Below are 25,383 nucleotides of genomic sequence, written 5' to 3' on the forward strand. Positions count from 1 at the left end.
GTCTGCAATACCAGTCCAGAACAGTGGTCCAGCATGTCCAGTCATTCACAGTCAGGAGCCTTACATGCTTGTGAAAATGATGCAACAGGAATGACAATAATTATTATAGAATAATCTACCTGAATGGGACACTTGAGTCCCCACTCACAGGCTCTGAAAGTTGAAGCTTTATGAAGAAGTCATGCATGCATCATATTATACTTCTTTCTGTGCACTGGCACAAAGATAAAAAAAGTCTCCAAATATTGACTATACAATTTGGAGGGGTAAAGACACGTCTCTCTACTTCAGCTTTTAGTAAGTAAGGTCTCTGCTGAAACAGATAGTGGAAGCTCAACAGACACTAAAAAAATCGTGGGTTTTATTCCAGCAGAGAATTTGGCCCCTTATTCTCAGTGCAGCCTTATCAGAGGTGTGTCCATAACAGGAATGTTATAGCAAAGCTTCTGGATTCCCTGTTAGCTGTACACAGTTGAGCAAGACTTTGGACTCTTTTTCACATCTTGGAACTTCTATTAGTTCTAACACAGAAGAGGAACCAGCTTTTTACAGAGCACCTTCCCCAGGAGTTAAAAACTGTAGTTATACAACACTCACACAGTCACACCACTATCATCCACTGATGACTTTCAGTGAAAAGAAATGTCCATGAAGACAGTTTCATTGTTTGAGATCTTATGCAAATGCTGAACAACGAAACCCTATCTGATTATCAAAAAATCAAACCCATATGACCATCTCACAAACTCATTTATTCAATTAAAACTTCTCAGCTCTCCTACATAATTTCTTGGCTTTTTTATATTGTGCAAAAGATATAGCTACTTTTACTTCTCTTTGTACGTTTTAAATTTTGAAAACCTTTCACAGCAGAGGTTATATGAATCATCTAGCTTTTCCTATTCCAAAATGTTTCACTGATCATTCATTATTAACTGAGTAAAACGAAGATAACTATGATAAATTTTGATCTATCTCAACGTATTAGAAAGGATATGAAAACATCTTGTTCACAGTACTAACTTTTAGATGACATATGAGGGTACACCCCCAGTTTTTTTACCGTCACATACAATAAGGCTCTTAATAACCCAATCACTTCATACTACATTTTTTCCCGTTCCTAGGCACTAACAGTTTCAGCCAGGTCTGCCATTTAGCAGAAACGCATTCAAACAATACAACCAAGAAGGGACTAGGTGCTGGTGACAGGAAGCCTGTTGATGTCAGAGATTAGGAACCTAAATAATGTCTAGGTTTTTTTCTAATTAATGTTTGTTCCTTAAACAGTTCTACATATGTATAAGCCTTTATGTGAATGCTCTGGAAAGACAGTAAGTAGTCTGTAGCCACTCTTCTATCTGGGAGTGATGTTTTTCAACACATCTCAGTACCTGGTGCTCTTTCACTAAATATACTGCTATGTAACTGTACACAAAAGTTGAAAATACCACGAGAAAACAATCCTTTTCAAGTTGCTCAACACAGGAATGAAACACAACCTAGAGAGGAAACACCTAATCCAGAAAGAAGAAGGAACTAGAAGAAACTGGCTCATTTTAGTGAGTTGAGATCCTGGATACTTCTTGCTGCCTGTCATTTGGCTCTCCAGGCAGGTGGGATAGACTGAAGTTAGCAGGGCTCTTTGAGGTATACTCCACAGCTGAATGTATCTGGAACAAGCTGTTACACGATTTTAGTCATTTGCCTCTTCAAATGATTACAGTTTCACTACAGCCCACCTCAGCTTGAGTTCTCCAAGGTCAGAGAGGGTCAGGCCTATGTGTAAGGGAAGTAGACAGGGACAGAAGTTGTGCAAAGCTGGTCGTGGACTTAATAAGGGCTTGATTCTGTACCAATAAAATCAATGGGAGTTTGGCTCACGATTGCAATGGGAGGTGGATCAACGCTTTATGCCAGCTGTTCCCTGCTGGGTAGGGATAATCCCTTTGAAACAAAATATTTAACTTGTTCTCAACTCTGTTGTTGTAAGAAGGTTTCCCATGATAATGCTTTCATGAGAATTAAAAGGTGTGTCCCATATTTTTCTTCCGAATACCTGCCATTTCTGTAGTATACATTTCTGCTATTAACCATATGGGTTTACAAATGAGTTACAGGGTGGATCATCTGTTTGTTCTGCTGGCCATGACAGCACTTCTTGCAGTTTCCTCAGCCAGAAGAAGAAGCAAGGAGGCATGTTAATTCAAACGGCTACAGCTGAGGTGGGATCCCATGGGCAGAAGTAAAATAGCTAAGGTCCCTGCAGGCAAATGAGAAGATGATAGAAAAAATAAACTGCCAACAGTCATGAAGGCAGTCACGAAGAACAGAGCGTGGGAACAATATCAAAGAGACAGGAGCTAAGGGAGGACAATATTAACAATAAAATCAGATATGTGTGTCCTGAAGTCTGGATCCAAGTACAGCATTTAGGCTCAGTTGCCGTTTCTGTGTTTTGTTTTCACATTTTACAGGGGAAATGCGGTTCTGAAACATGTCTGAAGCTGTCCATGTTGTTTTACAGATCAGCAGCACACTGTGGCTACTTGTAGCCCCTGCTATGTTAGTCAAGTTCAAAAACAATGTGGAAGTTGGGCCCATCTACCCCAGCTTTCAGTTTAGTTCACTCCCTCTCACCCCTCTGGCTAAGATCCATTTGGCTAACAGACCTGGAACATAAAGTCTGCTAAGTTTTATAAAGCAATTATTTAATTTTAAAAGTCTCTTCCATTGCATTCAAATGAAATTTCCATAAAATAGAGAATCCTCCATGTCCTCCTGGGAACTTTTGTTTACTCCATAAACCATGACACTTTTTGAAAGCTCTAGAAGACTTCAAGAGAGGAAACTTCCAGAAACAGAGTTGTTTGGTCTGTCAACTGGGAACTGAGCTTTCCATAGAGTTATGACCTCCAGAAGCAAAAAATGTATGGAATTGTTTGAGCTTAAGAGACTGTGACATTTTTATAGAATGAAAGGAGGAACTGAGAGATACAATGACAGAGCCCAGAGCTGCATCTGTCTGGTTGTTCCATGGAGCATTCTCTCTATAGATTTTTATGGTTCTCCTAGCTGTAGCACTTGACCTTTTTGTCAAATATTATTTTAGATTATTAGGTGTGATGATTAGTTACTAAATATACCATCTATAGTAAATAGGAAATTGTGTAGCCCGATGCTTTAGTCTCAGACCTTTCAGGCACTGCTCCCTTGACATTTAACATTAGAACACTGAATCCTCTTATATTAAGTCACTTGGTAAGCAAGAAGTGCACAGCATTTTCACACAGGAGACAGGGTTTTCTGAGGTAGCAGTACTAGAACAGGGATGTCTTCTTTCTCTTGCCTCCCCCCGCTAGCTTTAAGAAGTGTGAAGTCAAGTATAACTAGGAGCCAGCTCATGTCAAACAATACAGCTTAGTCTACTGCCTACAAATAAGTGCATTTACCTTTAAAAGTTCTGTAAACCAGCACTTTGCAAATGACTCTGCCCTGTGTCTCTCTCCCTGGTGAACCCTTCACTCTTCCATTCATCCTCTCCTCTCCCTGGTACGAGAATTAATAATTTGCTATTTTACCTCTCCTCCCAGCACCTTTTTACCTCCATTTGGAAAATGCCTCTCTCCCATAAATCCCACCTTAAATATTTGGATTTAAAGGTATGTGGTTCCAGATAGCATGGACCCTGAATTTTTGAATATTTATCATAGTTTTAGAAGACAAAAAAAAAATATCAAAATTCTTGCTGGAACGTAAAATTATTTTTAATAGGAATGGAACAAAATTCTAGTGCAGAAACATCTATCACCCGTAGAGGACAAGCTGCATGAAGAAGAAAAAAGAGCCTTATTAGTAAACACTGTGGAGCATATTTAGAAGAGCACCCCATAGAGTCCATGTAACATATCTATAGTGTACAATTTCAGCTTGGACATAGACAGATTTAAGATCTGGGTAAGTGATTTCTCACTAGCAGCAAATCACAGAACTGCCTGATTTTTCAGCAAAGTAGATCTGGTTCTGATCTCAGTCCTGAAATGTAAGACTGGTACAGCTCCAGTCATTTCAGGAGAATCATTCCTGACTGATACCAAGGTTACAGTTGGTCTATTAGATTTAATAAAACCATCTGCTCTAAATCCTAGCATAGATTTCCTCTTTGTTATTACAGGATGGTACTTGTTAGCCAAGCAAAACCCAAGGACTCACCCATTTGTGTGAGCAGTGCATGAACAGACCAGACTGCAGAACTGGGCCTCAAATTCACAGAGCTGTAATTACATTTTCTTTGATTATGCACTAATGTGATGGAGGCAGCCTATGCACAAACCAGGTAACACTACTCTTCTTGCAGTTTAGCTTCATGGCAATTAAAATAAGCATGTTTGAGAATGACAAGAATTAGGAAAAATCACTTAAAAGCCCAGCTCTTCTAAAATCACCCAGTGTCTGAATGGTTAATGAACAGCGAATCTTGGGTAACCGCACCACTGTGCTCCTGTAAGTGTTGTACACTTTTGTCTTTACAATAATAAATATTACTGAAACTGGAGATATTCCACTGCAGTTAAAGCATCACTATTTAGCAGACAATTGCTTCCAGAATGAACTGCTGCAAACCTGCTGTGCTCCAGCACCTGCCAAATTGAGTTCCTCCTGTCCCCCCTCTTTCCAGATGCCTTCCATGTTGCTTCCTTTACCTCTTAGCACACACCAGTGCAGTGACATGACAGCATGAGGCTCAGGGCAGCTCCTAGTTGTTGCTTCCAGAACCAGAAAGAACTGGGACTCCTCTGCAGTCCTGAACAACAGCAACCTGTAACAGTGGAGCTGCAGCAGGGGAGAATTTGTTCCCCAGGCATCATACAGATACTTGCTGATCCCAGAAAGTCACAGAATGAGAAAGCCTGGTCGCACGCACAGCAATCCTACCTCTTAGGTGTTTCATTATAGAAGTGTGTGTTGGAAGAATTGGACAATCATTCCTTGATTCCAAGATATGTCTCTACAGAACAGGCAACACAGAAAACTTTTCTGACCTAATCACAAGAACCAGCACATGCCTGTTTATCTCAGTGCTCTGCTCCCAGCTGCTACACCCAACTCATTGAACCCACATGCTTCAGCTACCTTTATACCTCTAAGAAGTTTACACCTGTCCTAGCTGGAGATCTAAACTTCTGAAATCTATAGGCAAAGTAGTGATTGATTCAAATGCCTTTTTACATATGTATCTTGATGTAAGTACAGTCAGTCTTTGGCTATGTTCAGCTCCCATACAAGTAGATGCAGAAATGGGCAGGAAAAAGAGTTAACAAGAAGTAAAACAACTTGTGCCACATATAAGATCTTTAATAGTTATTTTTATTGCTGCCACTCCAATCCTTTTGTCTAAGCTATTGACACAAAGGAGATCAAAAAAGGGTTTTTTAGAACACAGCAGGTTCATTGGCACCATTTAAGAATTTGGCTTGAGAAGTAAAATCACTGTTCATGCCACAGCTGGCCTTGGTCCATTGGTTTTGCTACATTACTAAATCTTTTTGCTAAAGAAAAAGAATTCTAATTCTATGTAACTGCAGTATTGCCTTGACCCTTGAAGTCCATGGAGCTCTTCCAGGACTACATGACTGCATAGCAGAGCAAGAATGTAAAAACTGTTACAATGCTGGTGCTTAAAACAGAGGGCTGTATTTGCTGAAAGCTTCTGTAATGCTCTGGGCTGAAGATAAAAAAGTGGTATATGCATAAAACAGTTTCAAACATGATGAAATTTGCCATCTTACCTACTTATGTCCTAAATCAGTAATTTTCTAGTCTGTATGGCTTATCAGAGGACTTCTGGAGTAGCATTTTACTTGCATAAATTCCATTAGCTGTATTCATGAAAAGCCATTTCTAAAACAGTGTTACATTGATGAGTTTTCCCTAAATGGGTTAAAGTGAAATAATGGAAGTTAAACACAAAGTCCATAGCAGGAAGTCAGTAGCAGAGCTGCAGAGTATGCCAAGGGTCCTGGCACCTAGATGCAGCAGGCCAGACATGACAGCTCGCCCATCTGAAAACTACTCTAGTTAGCTGTCAATCACAAAGTAGGACATAAAGCTCTTCTCGGCAGTTAGTGGACATTAGCCAGTTACCTGTAGAAAATTCTGTGATTCATTCTCAGAATTGGAATTAGAAAACAATTGGATTTCACTGAATCAACCTGTCCCAAGTCCTCCAAAACATGCCATGCCTACTATCCCTTTCCTTCTCTCTGAAGAATTGTGTTTCTCAGTGCACCCAACAACATCTACTGACTCTCAGAGGTAGCCTTAATGCAAAATCTCTGTCTTGAAAGTGAGGGAACTATTCCATATTTAAAATTGACTCTAAGGAGAAATCAAAATTCAGATTCCATCTCTAGAAGATGATTTGCCAGTTACACCATTTCAGCATTTGTTCTCATACTGCATGGTTTTCAAGCGCAATTTATCAATTGTGATACATTTTATAACCTCCCACAGTCAGTCAGACTTGTGGATGTTTGCCCTCTTTAATGTTTCCCAAGAAGTTTAAATGGTTTTAGTTGGTATGGAAGAAACACACACAGATATCTCATATAAATCATTTTGGCCTTTGGCCAAAATATATGTTTTAGCTGTGGGCATGTTTTCCTATGGCTAACCATTTCTTTCCATTACATCTAGCAGAAAGGATAACACAGGCTACATTTGTTGAGAAGCAGCTTTCTTATAAACAGGGCAAAACATAGTGGCTCGGCTTCCTCAACTAGGATCTTCAGGTTTGCACTGCAACCAGACATGGCCCAGGTACCATCTGCCCATCTGTGCAAATGTCAGCTCAGTCACTCCACTGTAGCCAGGACTTCTTGAGAAAACAGTCATGCTGAGAAAGTCTAATCTCGGTCACAAAGTTCTAACAATAATTATAACAGGTCCATAGCTCAAAAAAATGAGAACATACATACATAAGGACAGAAAAATGACACACGGGAAGTGTGAGGTGTTATAAATATAATTGCTCGCATTAACATAACATGTTATATTCTGAAAAGCAAAGCATAGGCAAATATGTCTTCTTAAAACACAAAAGCAAAAATTTTGCCTTTACACACTGATGTTTCTAAGCTATTTATGCCTAGTGCAGCTCCTGTCAGCTTATCACAAGCTGCATGTTTTCATTGCAATCTACTGCACAGCATCACTCCAGTTCAGCTGGCATTTGTGTTATAAGAAAACAAGATGGATTTCACTAATTTGCTTTACTCCTACCTTACAGCAATTCCTGTATGCAGAACCCCCTTTCTGTCTGTAATATTGTTGGGATGGTAGTGGTGGGGCAACTTCATCACCTCACTCACCCAGCTCCTCCTCTGCTTAGGCACCTGTCAGTTCCCATAGTTTTGGTGCAAAATACACCATTTTTCAGGCCTGAACATTTCACTGGAATGGTTTATGCCTTGTCTACCAAATATCACAGCAGAGAAGGGAGAAAGGTCAGATGGCATTACTAATAGGGTTACATTTCAAGAAATCTTCCAGTAGTGCATCTGGGGCCTCCAGGACACCTTCCCTCTGGTTATGTTGAAATAGCTGAGGAAGGTGAGCTAACCAGATTCTGGAGTACTTGCTTTACTTCTATTATTACAGCTGAGCCATGTGACAGGCATATATAGTCATTTCAGTGAGGTTTTCTCATCACTGAGTGCAGAAAAGAAAGAATATGAAACCTGAACAATACAATGGTATGTTTTTTAAATAAGAAGCAAAGACTTTTCAAGACTAGATATCATATAAATTGCTATTAGCAAATCCATATACCAATGATACACTCCAAATAAATGGCTGGGCATTTGAGCTAAATCTTGTTTGGCACAGTGCAGGTTAGAGCTCCAGATGGACGTAAGCCTGGGGGGAAAGACACGTCTGCCTACAGAGTAATTGTTACTACTGAAGTGAGGTTTTATATCTTCTTCCCCCATTCTGCATCTTTATCAATGGGTTCTACGCTCCTTTTTCACATAGGGGTCACATCACTTCACCTGTTACTTTCACTGGTTGATTAAAGCAACTAAGTGATTACTTGTTTGTCCCCTTGATCTATTAGGGCAGGTCTCATTGTAAGACTTCTGCAGATGATCAGCTGCATAGAAGGGTCTCACTCTACAGCTCTCAGGACTAAAATTCCTAAACTACAGATAAATTTGTTCTTCCTGTTAATAGTCTAGTTAATACATTCTGATTAGCGTCATTAGCAATTTTACAGGAAAGCTGGGCAATTTCTGTCATGATACGGTTACAGGACTTCATACAGACCCACATACATACACATACATTCTTTACTACGTTATTTTAACTTAATACAGCTAAATCTCCCTGTGCATTGACACTGCATCTGAGTCAGACCAAAGTCCAGACATGATGTCTGCTTCCTGTTTGCTATTACACATCGCTGCTGTGGCAAAATGGCTGACAAGAAAGAAGAAAGTCTTTGAAGTGTTCTGACAATCTTTGTCAAGAAGATCCCAGAAGCACCGATAAACGTTTTTTTCTCTCCCAGGCCTCTCAGCTTAAAAGTACCAAAGGGTTCACTTCTGCTACCCTTCTTATTCAAAACCCATATGAAACTGCTAGAGGATATTGTGAAATGGCATAGGCTACAATGTCATCAATATCCTGATGACACCAAGCTCTATGTCTCCTTTTCATTGAAGCCATATGTTACAGCTTCCTTGTGTCTGGCAGAGATAAGACATGGATGAAAGCCAGTTGGCTGAGGCTTTCTTTAGATAAGATGCAGGTAGTGTATGGGTTTGGCAAGGGAGAAGTGTTTTGAGTTGACAAAAATCTGCTTTCAAAGTTGAGGGAGATCCCCACTGTCAAAATGCACAAGGGATTTACCGCCTCCTACCTCATCGGGCTACCAAAGTGATGCAAATCTGTCTGTCTCTTCCTAGACTTGACTCACTAGGTGCTCATTGGGTTTCAGTTGCCCAGGCTCACAAGGTCAATGCAGGCCCTGCTACGTCTCTGTCATTACTTTCAGATGTTGTCTAGCCTATTCATAAAGATACTGTGATAAAGACTTTACCCCTTCCTGATCTACTGCAGGCATGCCACCAGATTCCTAACAGAATACCGAGTATTCCTTAAGGATCAGCTGACATCCTTCTTCCTGAAATTGAAGCCTATTGGTACTCACTTTTCCCCAGGAACATGAGAAAAGACTATTATTTTCCTTTGGAGCAGTGTTTCCTCATGTAGTTGAAAACCTACATTATCTTCTCCTGTTTAGGTTAGACAACCCCGGATCATTCAATTTTTCCCCATAGACAAATTTTTTTTTAGATTTCTTATTATTCTTTTTGCTCTCTTTTCCAGCTGGACTGTATTTCTTGAAATGCAAGCCCCAAAAGGAGGTCACAGTAAATCAAGTGACTTTTTAAGCTTCTATTAGATATAGGTAGGCAGCAGCACTGTTTCTGCTTCAGGCCCTTCTGGCATATTTACTGGGTGGAGGATCTTTGCTTGTTATCTCTTCTGCAATATGATAGTATGCAGCTTAGCTGCACTCAGCCCCCCAAACAGAATTACTCTTAGACAGCACAGAGACACACAGGTCAATGCAAACCCAATAAATTCTACACTCATTTTCCAAATTCACAGCAACATTTTGGGTAACATCATGTTCCGCTAAGATGCCCATCCATTTTTGCCTGCAATTCAGAGCTCTCCTCTTAATTGTTGAGCCTCCCTCCCATCACATCAGCTTTCTTTGACCTTAGTCCCACCATTAAGTGGAACCTTTCTGCTATAAAGCATTCTATCCTGATCCTCTCTCCTGCCCAAAGCTGCTGATTCTTCCGAAAGCTTGAGTCTTTATTATTCCTTGTCCTTGCTTTTCCTTAGTCCTTGCAGAATTTTCCACTCTCCACTTCCCCCCACCCCCAATGGAGAAGCTGGGGGAATTAATTTTCTCAGTCCATTTGACTAGATGATCATCAAGGTTAATAATCTACCACTGTCCCTTGGCTGGCTGGCATGGGACATGGCCCTGTCAGTTCTGCAATACAGCCTTTCCACGAGCCCAGCTAGGAGCCATGAGCTGGATATAGACACATGCATCCACCAGCCACCACAAGAGCGCCCTTAGTGATGTCGTGCTGGCGAGGGAAATGGGTTCATCACTTTCAGAAGCAGACTTCATCATTTTCATATGTCTCTTGTCTTTTATTTCCCCAGTGCTACACTGTCACTACAGGACTATTCTGGAAGCACAGAGGGAGCCTTCTCAGAAGCTTTGACTAATACAGGATAAGGCTGCTTACTCTATTGCAGGGCAGAGAAGAATAAATTAAAAAGGACAAATTACATGTGTTCTCCATACTTCGCATGAGCTGCCAAAAGCATGCTGGCCTGAGTACGTTGATGCCTGGCTTTCCTCAAGAAAAGTGAATCAGGGACATATTCTCTAATCTGGGCAAAGTAGCTCTGTAGGCAGAGCACTGCACCTCTTGGTAAGGCTCACTGCTGTGTCCAACAAAAACAGGGGACTGGGAGAGTCAGAAACTCTTTGACAAATACATAAATGGACAACTATATTAAACGAAGTTTATACAATAACAAGGAGGATGACCAAACAAGAGCCATGCCGGTCACTTCTTAATTACTCTATCTGCTAAAGCGACACACAATATTTATGTAAATTACACAGTCTCCATGTAGCACAAAGAAGTTACTGTTCTTCCTCCCTCCCCCTCAATGAAATTTATGATTCTGCAGTTTATTAAATCCTTCTCTCACATGTGGAAATAAAAAAAAATAAAAAAATCTTTGAGACACCCCCAGAGGAGTACAAGAGGCAGCCAGCTGATGCAAACAGCATGCCAGGGTTTCATGCAGGAACTAGGAGTATTAAAAAGGGGAAGCAGATACTTTAGAAAAATTACTGATAGTGTTGGTGTTCAGGTTAGGCTACCCAGGGAGAGAATTGATGTGTTCTCAAATCATTACTGAGGATTTTCGGTGACTGTAGTGCCATTCATGAAGCAGTTACCCAGATCTATAGTGGGAACAGCCAAGATCTCATGGTTTTCTGATTAGATTTAAGGGGAATGCTGTGGGGCCCTCATGTTTCATGCCCTGGAATTACAAACTATGCAGTGACCATCTTAGTACTTAACATATAAATGTATTTAGTATAAACAACAGCCCTGAAGAACTGCAAGCTTTATTATCTCCATATCAGAGTCTTTTTCAGTGTTCTAGGAAAAAAGCATGCAAATATGCAGACCTCAAGGTTTCCACAGAAACCTCTGGTCAAAAAAGAAATGACAACAGACTCACACTCAAGGGGATAGGGCAGTATGGCTAAGTGCAAAGAACAGCTGGAGTATATGTAATGTTAGAGTTATTTTTCTGTGCTTCCTCTAGGATGAACCAAAGACCTTGTTTTGCTGGATGCTGAATGCCCTAAAGTCCCATTACACATCTCAGGAAAGGACCTTAATGGTTTTATTGGGAACCATATCTGCACATATAACAAGGCCTTTGAAGATGAAAGGATTTTTTTTCTCTGTTTCCATTTGTTGCCTCTTGGTTGACATGTTCCTAGATGGACACTCAGTCCCCTGATATCTGTTGCCTAATCAGGGACATCAATTACATCCTCAATGGGAAAATTCTGGAACATCTATGAAAGTCAGAAGTGTGAGGAATAGATCTCAGATGATGCAGATGCGGTCATTGCTGTATGATCAGATAAGCAACATTGCAAGTTCATTTTTGTATGCTAAATAAAATAAAAATGTCAATATTTACACATAACCTTCAAGGCTCTTACATTTGCAGCTCTTTAGTATTCAGCGCAGACCACATTTTCTTTAGTCCGTTACCAACAGCTTGGAAATTTAGTTAGAGGATGCAACCCAAATGTTCCTCCAAATGTTGTTTCCAAATGGTCATCTTGAAAAATGCTGTTTAAAAGGATGAAACCTTTATGTGAAGATATAAGAGCCCATGCACAGAGCAACGTAAACTGCAGGGAAATCATCTGAAGATTAAAACCACTAATGATAAAGATATTACTGTTAGGCATAGTTTAATTTGTTGGTAACTAAATCACCAGAGGCTTTTTACAGGCTGCTTGGAACCTGACTATTGTGTACTGCACATTCAACCTCTAAGTGTACAGTGACACAAACAAATAAAAGTGATCATAACAGTTGAAATGTAGTTAGAGACACAATTGAGAACATCTGTATTGTAAGCAGAAATAAATTAGAAATACTGAAGTGTTTTGTAGCTGTGAAACTGAGGGATAAAAAAATAACCTACAGCACCTGGATTAAGCAGTTATAAATAATGTATAAAGGAAAAATCTCATTACCCCCTGTGTAAACTCCCCCCCAATGAAATATATTTTATGAATGTTGCATCACAGTAATAAATGCAGCATTTGTTTTCCCCATAAACTTTCCATTTCATGACTATAAGATAGTTTGGATTCGGAAATAATGGCCAGCGAATGTACTGTTTGCAGGATTAGTTTCCCTCAACAAGCAGCTTTGAACTGACCTTCAGTTTTTTGGGCTAAAGAGCAGAGACTTACACAGGCTTAGCAGAACTCATCTTTGTGCCTACAAAGCTGTGGCAGCGTTGTACTCTACTTGCAGCACAACCATACTATATAAACAAATCCAATAGCACCACTAGAGAGTATTTAGACTCTGAGACTTGAATGTTATAATTGCCTGATATCATGGAAGATTTTATGAGATTATACTAGATAAAGATATATGAATGTGGAAAGCTTTCCCTTTGTAAAAAGCGAGGTCTTACAGCAGAACGCTGTGCACTGCAGGATACACTGTTTCTATTTACATTAAAAAGAGCAAGTGCTGTAGAAAAAACTAGAATGCTTCCTTTCAAGTTCCCAGTTTTTCTTTGCAAATATTCAGAGTTTTGTGTAAAGATGCCAGGACAGATTCCTCTCTTGTGTTAGCTTTACACTAAGTCAGCTTTGCTGAAGTACTCAACAGATTAATTCTAGATTTAGGCAGTGTGTTACTGTCAAATTGCACCATTGGCTTTTCTGTTGAAGATACCTTGATTTCCCACATATGAAAAGGGGTCAGCTTCCTGATGATCCAGGGCAGCAATCACTGATCCCCTTGGGAGGTTCTCAGAGTGATCGGTATACCCGATATGCAATCACCAAGCCACAGCGTGGTGAAACGGGGGTGAGGATGGGGATGGGAGCCTACAAAAGAAGTCAGCATCTAGAGTCAAATTGAAACCTAACAGATTATAAATTAAAAGGATAAGAACTTCCCACTGGCTTAGAGAGATAAAATGTCACAAACACAAAAACATTATGAAGTTAGGTTTCAGTCTGGAGTGCTTTCCCTTTATGATTAATGATTGGGCTCAACCAGGATGGGAAGGGCAAAGCAAAGTTCCTCTTGAACTAGTTTAAAAATGCCACAGCTAAAGAAAAACATAAAGGAACATCAATTTAAAAAAATAACAAAACAAAAACCCCTCTACTAAAATGTAAAGGTCAGGAAAGATTTGGGTGTTTTTAAATGCTGTCTTGAAGAAATTTCATAAAGGTTAAGATGTCATGTAGTTTCAGAGTTATGGGCACTGGAGGGGGGGGTCCTTGAGTGCCAGCTATTCCTCGGGCCACTTGCTGACTGTGAGCTGCAACGACAGTGGACAGCGGGAGGCTGGCGGATCAGAAGCTATCACTGTGCCACCGGGGAAAACCCAGGTCTTGCTCCCCAAAGAATGAAGAGCTGTGTGAATATTTCAGCATCTGAGATGCAGGCAGCAGATAAAATACAAAAACATGCCTTAAATAACACACAACATTCTAATTTAAATTGCCCAGAGCAAACATATTCAGCACTCAGGCTCTTCAACTCAGTCCCCTGTGCCTGGGAGGACCAGAAAGCATGGATTAGGGATGTTACTCAGAGCCCAAGGAGCTCCTGGTGGCAACCTCCCATGCACAGTGCAATGGCTCTGAGCAACACATGGATCCCTCGTGGTCTGAGATCCCTGAGGGCACATGGTCAGGCAGGGCAGAACTGCAGCTGAAACACTTCTTTTTCCAGCTCTTACAGATGAAAGTAGCAAAGCCAACACAACTGTGGAAGAGTTTGGAGGGTGAGTTTTTCTTTGCGGGCACTCTGCTATGCCCACTTGGCAGTCGTTTGGCTAGCTCCCTCCCCCTGTGGGCTCCCACACCCTGCTCCCATTTAGCACCAACCTGGCCCTTCTCCCTCCCCTGTCTTGTCCTCCAGTTCCCTCTCTCCCCTCTGGTATTTATCTCCTTCATGCAGCACTGCTGTTTTGTATGGACCAGAGCCCCTGAAAAAAACAGACTTCGTGGCTTGTTTTATTTTCCCTCTCATCTTTGTGACTTTCAGACTTGAGTCCGTATAACTAGAGAGCTACCCTTCTCTGCTTCAAATATTTCCCCCCCACCTTCCCTTCAGATCCTCCGTGAAAGTCCATTTTGCCTTCATTTCCACTTTTGGCATGCTGGCTAGACAAGTGATCCTGCATATTCTTTCAGAGCAAGCTGGGGAAGGAAAGGCCAGTGATTTCTGCCCAAGGACTGCTACCCAAAGCTCCTAACTGGGGAGTGTAGACACAGGGAAAGCAGAGGACCCACCACTTCTCTCAGCAGGTGAAATCTATTCCAACATGACAAGAATTTCACTTGTAGGCGAAAGGTGAACTAGGAAAAGGTGACATGTTTGCTTTTAATGACCAAATAAATGCTACACAAAGACCATGAAATAAGAAAGGGAGAAGAAAATCTTAGAAAACCTACACCTGTTCTGGACAAATGTTACAAGGAGGGTAAAATTCCACAAATGTCAATTATTTCGTGAACAAAAATAAGAGAGTCATGTTATCAAAATATGATCTAACCACTTTTTCATTACAAATAGGTGGTACTTTTCTAACTGGAGATGTAACGAATAAAATGATCTTAAGTTTTGTTAGCCCTTAACCTCCTTTCCCTGCTTCTCCTTTTGCTTGTTTTCCTCCTTTCCTATGTCCATCCTTTGCATGCTGCAAGCTCCTTGTGACAGCTACCACGAGGCCTGATCCTCAGCTCCCTCTCTCTGGCAGCTCTGCACTGCTCAGGAGAAGAGCTGAAGAAAAAACAGGTCTGTTGCCCTGAGGACTCTTTGGGTTGTGAAATCTCACTAAAAAATCTCACTAAAAAAATCTCTTGTCCCTGCAAAGGCAATATAGCAAGGAGAGGACAAGACACAGCTTCAGAATCCTGGATTGCCAACCCTAGGATGGGAAGAGGAGAAAAGCAGCCTCACTTTGTTTTCCCAGACCGTCGTCAGTTAGATACTATGTGTAGCAGGGTATGGCTATGGATATGTGTAGCAGAGTATACTATGGGTCTGGCCTTTTTTATTCTCTAGTGTCATTCAAAATTACAGTACTGTATAGCTACTAAAATAAAAAATAATAATGGCACCAAAACTTCTCACAGTGTCGCGTTTTTGTTTCCTTGGTTTATATAATTGCCTCGTTCCTCAAAAACATCCTCCAAAAGTTGCTATTTTTTTCTGCCAGTCTAATATATACAATTATTTCTCTGAAAAGCTGAATTGCTCTGCCTTAGGTAGTAAAGCAAGATGTTAGCCCAGTAAGTTTTAGAAACAGCAGCAATGCAATTAACTATAACTATTCTTTATAGAAAATAAACGCATCTTTATCAACCTTGGAGCAAACTGAAAAATTGCATAGTTGAAATGATTTCTCACTTAGTGAACAAAGCCATTTTCTTTTGTGAGATGTCCACTGTGTACATCTGGGTGGTAAAAGACAGAAAACCCTGGCTCATATGCACAGGCAAAGAAGCTCACAGCATCACCTCCCCTTGTTCTCAGCCTCTAAGCACACACTGTGCATCCTTGGAGCCTCCTGGCCACTGGCTTAAGTCTAGTTTTATTTATAGTTTCTTTCAATAAAGAAAAAGTATTTGAGCACATTTATCTTTTCACCCTCTCTCTTACTTTCACAAAAATATATGTGTACACATGCATATGTATGCATGCACATACAAAACATTCACCCTTATTTTTTAGCGTCAAAATGATGTTGAAACACATTATTAGGGCATATTTTTCTATCTGAAACTGGCTAGATTTTTCCCTAACAGCTGCACTCTAGATTTTAATTAAATAATACCAGTCGCGCCTTATTTAACTAAGCCAGCACATCTTATGTTTGGGTATATTGATTTTTTTTTTTTTTTAAATGAATAGGTTTGTATTTTGATCCATAGCTCTCTATAGCTAAGACAACCTTCAAGCTGGTATAGCATTCCACAGACATAGGCAGGGGCATTTTTTTTGCCAGGCCAAATCTTGGCCACGTTTTTAGGAGGCTTGATTTAGCGCACTACAATTGTCCCTGGAAAACAAATACAGGGGTGGTCAGACTCCCTGTGCCTTTGGCTCTCTGATTTGCTGCTGCAAACCTACTGGCAACAAGCTGAAGACCACCTACCTATGCATCCCCTTAGACCATAAAAAGCAATTAGCCTTCGGCGTCACCATCTCTGTTGCTGATGCTATTTAATCAAAGAGGGGTTTTACGGAAATGGAGTATCTACAGTGTTTGGGTATAGTGATAAACAAAAATTTGTAATGGATCCCCTACGCACTCAGAAGCTCAGCATCTGCAAAATACTTTATAAAGGAGCCAAAGTAAAGGTGTATTATCATCTCTGATACCTGTGAATGACACCTGGGAAAGGTCTTGTTCAAGTGAAAGATAATGGAAGGCTGAACAATTCCTTTCTTCTGGTAGATAGTACAACATCTGGTAGATCATTTATTTTTACTTCATGCCTTTTACCTGGGAAATGTAGGTCTGGATACATTTGCCTCCTAAAAACTACTGGTGAGCCATGAAAAATCCCAAAGAGAGTGGGAGAAGGCCAACAAAATTGTCATTTTAAGGGCATAAGATCTCCCCTCAGCCTTACCCAGTGAAGACCTCACACAGAGTGGCTGCTGACACAGCAGCCTGCAGAGGTTTGGAGCATGCCCCCATGAGCTGCACCTCTTCTATACCACCTGTGTACCACGTTCCATCACCAATTGCCATCAAGTCAGATAAGATCTACATCATGAGCAAGAAATAGCACCTGTAAAATAAACTTAAGGGGGAACACATCTCAAAAGCTCTGCAAGTCAGTGGGACTAGCCCAGCTGTGCACTTGTGTGATTTATAATAAGAAAAGCATAGTGCGCTTTCTGTGAAACTTTATAGCTTGCTTGTCCTTGGAGGTGGCAAACAACTTCTCTGCCATAATTGTCATATATACCACTACAGAAATAAAGGGCACATGCAAAGTGTGCTACCCAGAACCCGTACATTAGAAACAGACCCCTGATGGATCTGGGTGGAGGTGGCAGAGAACAGAAGCTATTACATACCAGCAGGTACCTGCAAGAGGAGCCATACCTAGGTCCGTAACTTTAAGACAAATAAGATGTATATATTTGCATCCACGGGGAAGAATCCTGCCATTTCTGAAAGAGCTGTAAAACTTGTCTTAGCCATTGCACAATTTGTCTCCCTGATACTATGCTTCCAGTGTCATGTACAGTACATCCTATCTGTCATTAAAGTCAGTCTCAATGGCTGCTTGACATGGCCCTAATCAAGACAGATACAAACCCCAGTGACAAAGGTATCGCTGCCCCCAAAGCAAAGTTGACACAATTGGCTGGTATGTTTATTTAAATGGCTTGTATCTATCCTGTTAGCACATTCCAAATCAAAGTCTACATTGTTTATTTTAAAGTGAATTTTTGATCTCCCGCTCTCTTTTGTTTATGAATGCCTGTGTTTCTGACAGCTGACAAAGGGCATGCTGAAGATTTACAGTATCCACAGCTGGTTGTGTGGTGCAGTGGGACCTTCCCCACATAATTTTGCTCTATGTGCCTCAGCCATAGAGAAAACTCCCCATTGAGCAGCCCCAGCGAGAGTGGAGTCCCACGGTGAGGACCGCTTGCCTTGCCCTGATACCATTTTCCCTTTCACTGTGGGGAATTTACTCTATGTCAAGCCTTGCAAAAGCGACCCTGGGAGAACCTGAGGTCCTTCCTCAGATAGAGTATATAGGAACAGGGGCAGTACTGACTCCAGGGTGCTTCACACCCAGCCCATCAGCATAGATTCTATGCCCACTAATTCTGACACCAGGCAAAATGGCCACATGGCTTTACGTGGGAGTAAAATTTGCTGTTCTGTATAGGCTCTGTTTATTTATACCAGAGTAATTCCACTGCCTTGTTACTGCTGTAACTCTGAAGAGAGTCAGCCTAGAGACTCCTGCTTTCACAAGTCCAAATCCTATCTCCTTTGGCAGGATGCTTTCTTGCACACCAACTGGAATGGAGCAAGGACAGATGGAACAGAGTCCCTGAACTGAAATACCCAGAATCTTTGGCTCCAGATCAAAAATTCATCATTTTTGGCCATCTTCGGTCAATATGCTTCACAATTTCCCAGTAGTGGCATGACATGGGGATCTATGTTGTTCAACAACTTCACATTTTTCCTTTAACATTAGAAACTTTGTGTTCAAACCCCCTTGTGAGATGGCTAAGGCAGCATCATATTCTCTTTCAACAGCACACATGCCAAGAAGGAAAGTTACACATTTGCAATGCTAATACATCACATCACCTTTTAGTTTACAGAAATCCTCACTAAGGCTATCAACACCAAGGTGGAGAAATAAATCAGTGAGCTACCTGCAGGTGCGAACCACACAGGAAGAGTCCTGGTGTAATTCTTGACCATTCCCAAGCACCCATGGTTAAAATATGCTTGGGCATGTGTCATATGCTTTAGTAACTTCCAGCTCTTGGTAAAAAGGATTCATGTTCTTAGCCTTTAATCTGCAAAATGTTTGCTTATAGGTCTAATAAACAGTAGCATTGGACAAAGACACTTCTTGCTTGGTTAGTCATATGACCTGACAAAAGGTAGGAAAAAAACAGAAAGACCCCACAAAAAAGCCCTAAGGAGAACAAAAGAAATATGCCAAGAGAAAATATGACACACATACTTTATACATGTTTAATTTCTGTTGTTTTGGTTGGAAAACAGCTGCAGGTGTCCTCTAATTATATCACCATTTTCACAAATATCAACTGTCATATTTAATTTGTTACATTTACCATCCAGCCTCCTCAAACAGCACACTTCTTTCACTACGCATTTAGTGCCAGAGTTTCTAACATTCAAGCTAACTTTCAAGCTAGTCAATTAATGCATTATTTACAAGTGAAATGTTATTAAAAACAGATTCTTAATTTACTAATGATTTAGTAGACCCCAGGCAGTATTCCAATTTGTTTTTATTGAAATTGGAAGAACACTTAGAACAAAGGGGAAAGTAATGTCAAGGATATTTTGGCCTATTCATCTGTGCTGTACTTTCTGTGGTAATATGTCTACCCCTACATCTTCCCTCCCTTTTTTATATTGTATTTTTAATACATAACCTAACCAGTTGCAGCATGATTGAGGGGAAAGGTCTATGAAAAATGAAAAACAGCACAAACACTATTGTGAGTTTTGTTTTTAAAAAGCACCAGGCAGTCTGGAATGACTCAATACACATGTTCACCATACAATACAGCATATTTTGATTTACAGCGCTGTTCTAGCAGCACAGCAGGTTAAGAAGGTTAGAAGTCAAGGGAAATTAAATGTTATTAGCATTCCACCATTGTTGTGCTGTACAAAAGTGAGTATGTAACTTTTCAAATGCATTTTTAAACTAAAATTTGTTTCTGAGGCTTTTAGCTTGTCAGAAACTTTTATGAGCATGTATGTGCTTCTTTGTCCTTCCCATTTTTTGCTCCTTTTCCTCTCCTATCTGTGCCTGTTCAGGATGTTCATTAAAAACTAATCCCACTCCTACCTTTTCTATTTGCCAAACTGCCACTACCTACAATAACGCTGTTGTCATTAAAATGTTGACACTCACTGTTTAGGGCCACTTAATACAGGAAATATCTGCGATTCAGTGGCAATACTAATCAGTCGCAAACACTAAGCATCAACATTTGAATGGTGACCATGCTAGCTTCAAGATACTTCTTTGCCTTTCTTTTCATGTGGGAATAAATGAAACCAAAGCAGGAACTCATGATCAGGTGTATGTTTTACTCCCACAGAGTGGTTTGCCAACCACAGATATGCCCAAAACACACAGCTTGTGTTTGGCTTCAAGGGTAAAGTGGGGGATACTTGGTTTGGGGCTCTGGCACTCACATGTTTGTGAACACCTAGCTCAGATCCAGGTGTGGATGCATCTTTACTGGGAGATCTAAACGTGGGGAAGGAGGCTGGAGCAGGGAATGTCTAGTTTAGGCATAATAGCTCTAGTGATCTTGGTGAGGCTAATGAGGAGGCTAAGGGGTGTTTTCAGAGAGCAGATAGGGCCCCAGGTCTGGTTGTTTCTACCCACATAAAACCTGCATCAGAAGAAACTGAATCCGTGGGCAAAACATTACCACACCTAGCTAATTAAGAGCCAACGCAGATAGGTCTACACAGCTACTACCTTCCTTAAAGTGACAGGAGAGGCAAAGCTGAAGCCTTTCTGTGCCTCAGACTGTCATTTTTAAAATAGGGATAACATTGCTGCTATACCTTGCAAAGCTGATAAAAAGATAAATCCAGTAATTATCTAGGACAATCTCCTTTTTGGTGGCAACAGGACTCACATGAATCAGGTAGATGGATTTGTACCTTTCCCTACTAACCCCTGGTGTATTTGGAAGATCTCCTGTATCATCACCTCTTAGGTTTGGGTGTGAAGCCAGATGTATCAGGCTGGCCATGAAATGACTCTTCACTGACAGTGCCACAAGAGCTGCAATCCCTGACCTGTCACCAAGCACCCCTGGTCCTTGTAGGCTACTGGGTGCCCAACACAGCACCAGTTTCAATGTACAAGGGGGGCAGGTTGGCTGTGCATGGCCCTCCTGAGTGCTTTCTGGCCCTCCTGAGTGCTTTCTGGCCAAGCCTTCTGCTGCCTTGGTCTGTAACCGTGAGGTTCATTCTGTAGTGAAGGGTCCTGCAAAGCTACAGCTATTGTCGAGCTTTGACCCTTGCCTACCTCACCAAAAGCTGCTGACAGCTGGTGCTGACCTGACCTACCTCCAGTGGCTGGTTCAGAGGAGGGAGAAGAGCCTCCTGCCAGCACCAACACAGCTAGCTTAGCCTACATGGAGGAGGTAGGGGCTCTGGATTTACAAGTCCCTGCTCTCACTTCTGCTGATGAGTTGTTGTGCTGGATCATTGCAAAAGAAGTCACAAGAAAGTTTCAGACTTCGCAAACTAAAGCTGTGTTTATTCAACTTTCCAATCATTCCTCTTTACTATCTGTGTTTCACATACCATGAAACTGCACTACACTGTGCAATTGAATTAGTTGTACAGTGACTTAAAGGCATTAAACAATGACTTTGATATTTTAAGTACTGTCTAGGAGGGATTTTTAATTCCTCCCTCGTAATGAAACAAGCAACGCAAGAAAAAATCCCACGGTTACACAACCCTGAAACATTGATATTTTTTTTTCCATCCTGGGTAGACCTCTCTGACACAGCAGAACAAGAAATATCCTTAAAGCCTTCAGCTACTAAAGTAGCAGAATAAAAATAAAACAAGCATTGACACACAATTTTAATGCTACCCATTAACACATAAAGTAAGTCCCTGTTATTATTGCACCTTCTAAGTCCACAGTATGTACTAGGAATGCAAATCCTATGGGGACTTTCCAGATGCTGTTGAGTCTATGGGTAGAGACTGCCATCCTCCTCCAGCTGCAGCTACATCTGTTGAAACGGCCAATGCACTAGATATGGGGCTGGTTAGAAAAGCTCCTGTATTTGAATTGTTCAGGGTAAACCTATTCATTGTGCTTGAGACAGGTTAGGGAGTGCCCACACAAACACCTTAACTGGCAGCTTGGAAGGAGATGCTAACTTTTGGCAAAGGAGTGGTGACAAGCTGCTGAAAGGAAGAGAGCTGGCAGATCTACGGCTGGAAAAGGATATGCACAGAGCCTGAACACCCCACTAGCTCCCCTGGAAAGCTGGGGAGAGGGAAAAGAGACGACTGTGCCTGCACTCACTTTGTCAGCAGGATCCCCAGGCTGGTGCTGAAGCAAACAGCTGCTGCATGGACCATGGGGCTGTGGTGGGTCCCAAAATGTCACCCTCACCTCATGGACAGGAAGGGGATCAGCTGCCACTATGGCCCAAAGCTCACCAAGGGAAAGCTAGTTCTGCCACTGACAAAAGACTCTCCAGACGGGTTTTTGCTAGAGACTGTGCCTGGAAGTGGGGGTGGAAAGACAGAAAAATTAGTGAAGAAATGCTGTGAAACTATCGGCATTAGTTGCTAACAGCACAGGGCCAGGCACCTAAGTGATGACTCACATCTGACAATAAATACATGAATAGTTGTTGAAAGCTTATTTGACTTTCACAAAGGGGTTTAAACAAACATTTGTTTGTTCATTAGTCTTGAGCAACACTTTTATGGCAGGAGATTCATTAAACCTTAACATATATCTACAAGCGGGATATTTGGTTGTTTTACAGATTAAGACACAAAGCAATGCACACTGTTTACACAGAATGGCCTTGAAATACCTGTAATGGAGTGAGATACAGTTATTAGACACTGGCACCGTGAATCTTCATTCTCTTGAAGGTTAGTTGGGACGCCATGTCTCTGAAGATAAAGCCTTAAAGGGCCTGTTTCTGCTGCTGCTTGTGTGCCTGCATCAACTTTCAGATTCCCTGGCTAGTTTTAAAAAGCAGATGAATGAATTCTGCTTCATGAATTAAATTATACCGGGGTACGGGAAAGTCATTCTCTGTTACAGCTGGTGTTGCTGGGTACGTACCACCACTCACAAACTCCTCAGGACAAATCACAGCACAGATGGCTGTGCCCTGCATTTGGAAAATATAATTTGGTAGGAAACCCCTTCCCCAAATATCCTGAGCTGACAGTACCACAGCCACAACAATTTTTTGTGTTAACACATTGCCATGGTATCAGATGGCATGGCCAATAAGCACATGTCAGGCTCCAGAAGGTCTCTTGTGTGTGGGCAATGCCATTCTTACAGCCCTTTTGCGCTCACTGAAGCCTGGGCCAGCTGCCTGCTGGCCCGTGTCCTGCCACAAGGTAGAGTGGCTGGTGGGCTGTGCTCAGGTCACTTGTCAAGCTCTGACTCAGGAGCTGTTATGGCAGCTGGAAATCAAAAAGACCCATCATGCTTCTTTTGGTGGTTGCAGGAAGAGGGTAAGTCTGAAGTCATTAAGACTTTAGGGCTGCTTTGTACAATTTATGCTATATAAGGTGTTCCAGCAAAAAAATGAACTTGGATCTATATACATTTTCAATCTACAAAGCAGACTGGGAAGATGTAACCAAATTCTCAGTGATGTAACACTAACTTCAGCGTAACTATCCTGATTTATACCTATCAAAACATAAACTACTCTCAAGTGAACGAGTTACACTTCGCCTCCTCTCTCTGAGTAATTTTTTTCCTGTGAGCAGTATTGCACAGTGTAATGTTACATGTGATGAGGGTCAGCAATAACATAATCACACATCTGAGGTCTCCAATTTATGCGCCTCTGTGTCTTCACCTCATCTCACCAAATGATAACATAAAAGGTTACAACGTGCAAAGCAAAAAGCCCAAGTTGTTAACTTCCTGAACTTGAAAAGATTACATTCCTAAAAAGGACTGCAAGCGCAATATACTTGACATCCTATACAGCTGATATGAATGGAATATGGCATGCAAATATTTCACAATATAGTGGCATTATTATCATAATAACCTTATGCGTGTATTTTGTATGACAATGAAACCTGTACATTAATTACTTGACTTGGTATAATTCATGTCGGTATTTCAGATGTACGCTAGTGAAGAAAACTAGTGGAGAAAATGTCTGTTTGGGGAGACACGATGACCAATATCTTTCGATATCCCTACGCATCCATGGCAGTGAAGGAATGGATTTTGTCACTGAAGCCATTGACCATGGACTGACAATATCTTCTCTCTGCCTTTCCAGATAGAAAACCTGTTCAAAATCATCCTGCAGTCTTGGTATAGGCAAAGCTGGTGTGGAGGAGAGATGTGACCACACTGCATATCCTACTGACTTCAGTACCATTAATACTTAGGGTGACCACAAACCTTGTGGTGAGAAATTGCAAGAAATTTCATAGAATAAAAATAATCATTGGCATGAGAGGATTTCTAGGTGGTCTCAACAAGATGCTCAATCTAGTGATACATGCTGTGGAAGCACGTAAGAAACTTTCAGTGAAAGCTGGCAACATTAGTCAGGCATATTGCTTCCCTTCAGGGCTGTGTTACAAGGACTATCCATAACAGGCCATAGTGACTTCAGAAGGCTTGGGACTGCAAATTCTTTTGTGGCTCTTTTGTATTCTAGCTGCTAGTGCTAATTTTATAGCTTAGAAAGCACAGAGAATGATACGCTGGGCTCAGAAAAGAGGAAAAAGAGGAGCTCTCCCTTTTTCACACTTGAACGCAACTGCAAGATATGTAAGTCTCAGAAAAGTAAACCATCCTGAAAAGAACTTTTGCTCATTAAAGAAATAACAACCTAGCATTCCCTCTTCTACCTTCTCTTGCTTCTTACTGTATGTAGTTCCATGTCTCTCAACATCTTCCTTTGAACCTCTGATTCCTCCTTCTTAATGATATTCCCCTTGCCTTGAACTTTCTCTAGAGGTCAGCCCAAGGCAGGCTGTAGAGATGAATAACCCTGAACTTGATAAATGTGGATTTGCATTGAAATGTACGGCACTGGCCACTTCCACTTTGCTCTTGCAAACATGACAGCCAGCTCCATCGCTCAGTAAGCTCAACCCTTATCTCTGCCTTTCCTGACTGGACAAGAACTCTTCTCTGCCTTGAATGATGCTGCTGTAGATACTCAATACCTGGGGCAGTCTTTCCTCAGGCCTCTTCATGCCCAGCAGTTAAACCCTACACATGCTCGAACATGAATTCTACAGAGAGATGCAAAGTCTTAAGATATAAAAATCTGGAATTCATTCCTAGGCAGCACTTGGTAGGTGAGCTGATAAGCACCTCATTGCTCTCGCACCAGAGAGAACTAGGATTTGCTAGTTGGGAGAAACTGAAGTGGCACAGGCAACGACTGCAAGGAGAGTCTCAATTATTGTGCACAAGAAGAAAAAAGGAGCAGAGTGGCAAAC

General features: G+C 41.3%; 1 protein-coding gene across 17 annotated transcripts in view; it reads right to left on the minus strand.

Annotated features, from left to right (window-relative positions):
• LOC308071356 (uncharacterized protein) overlaps positions 1–25,383 on the minus strand; it is a 533,731-nt gene that overhangs the window by 53,144 nt on the left and 455,204 nt on the right. Inside the window, exon 2 of one of the 17 annotated variants that reach the window (XM_080406669.1) lies at positions 2,119–2,263. The exons of the other annotated variants lie outside the window; for them this stretch is intronic. The gene's annotated coding sequence lies outside the window, so the exon portion shown is untranslated. The remainder of the gene's footprint in view (positions 1–2,118; positions 2,264–25,383) is intronic. 17 annotated transcript variants of the gene reach the window in all.

The sequence above is a fragment of the Falco punctatus genome (genome assembly GCF_963210335.1).
Source record: "Falco punctatus genome assembly, chromosome: 11".
Lineage (NCBI taxonomy): Eukaryota > Metazoa > Chordata > Aves > Falconiformes > Falconidae > Falco > Falco punctatus.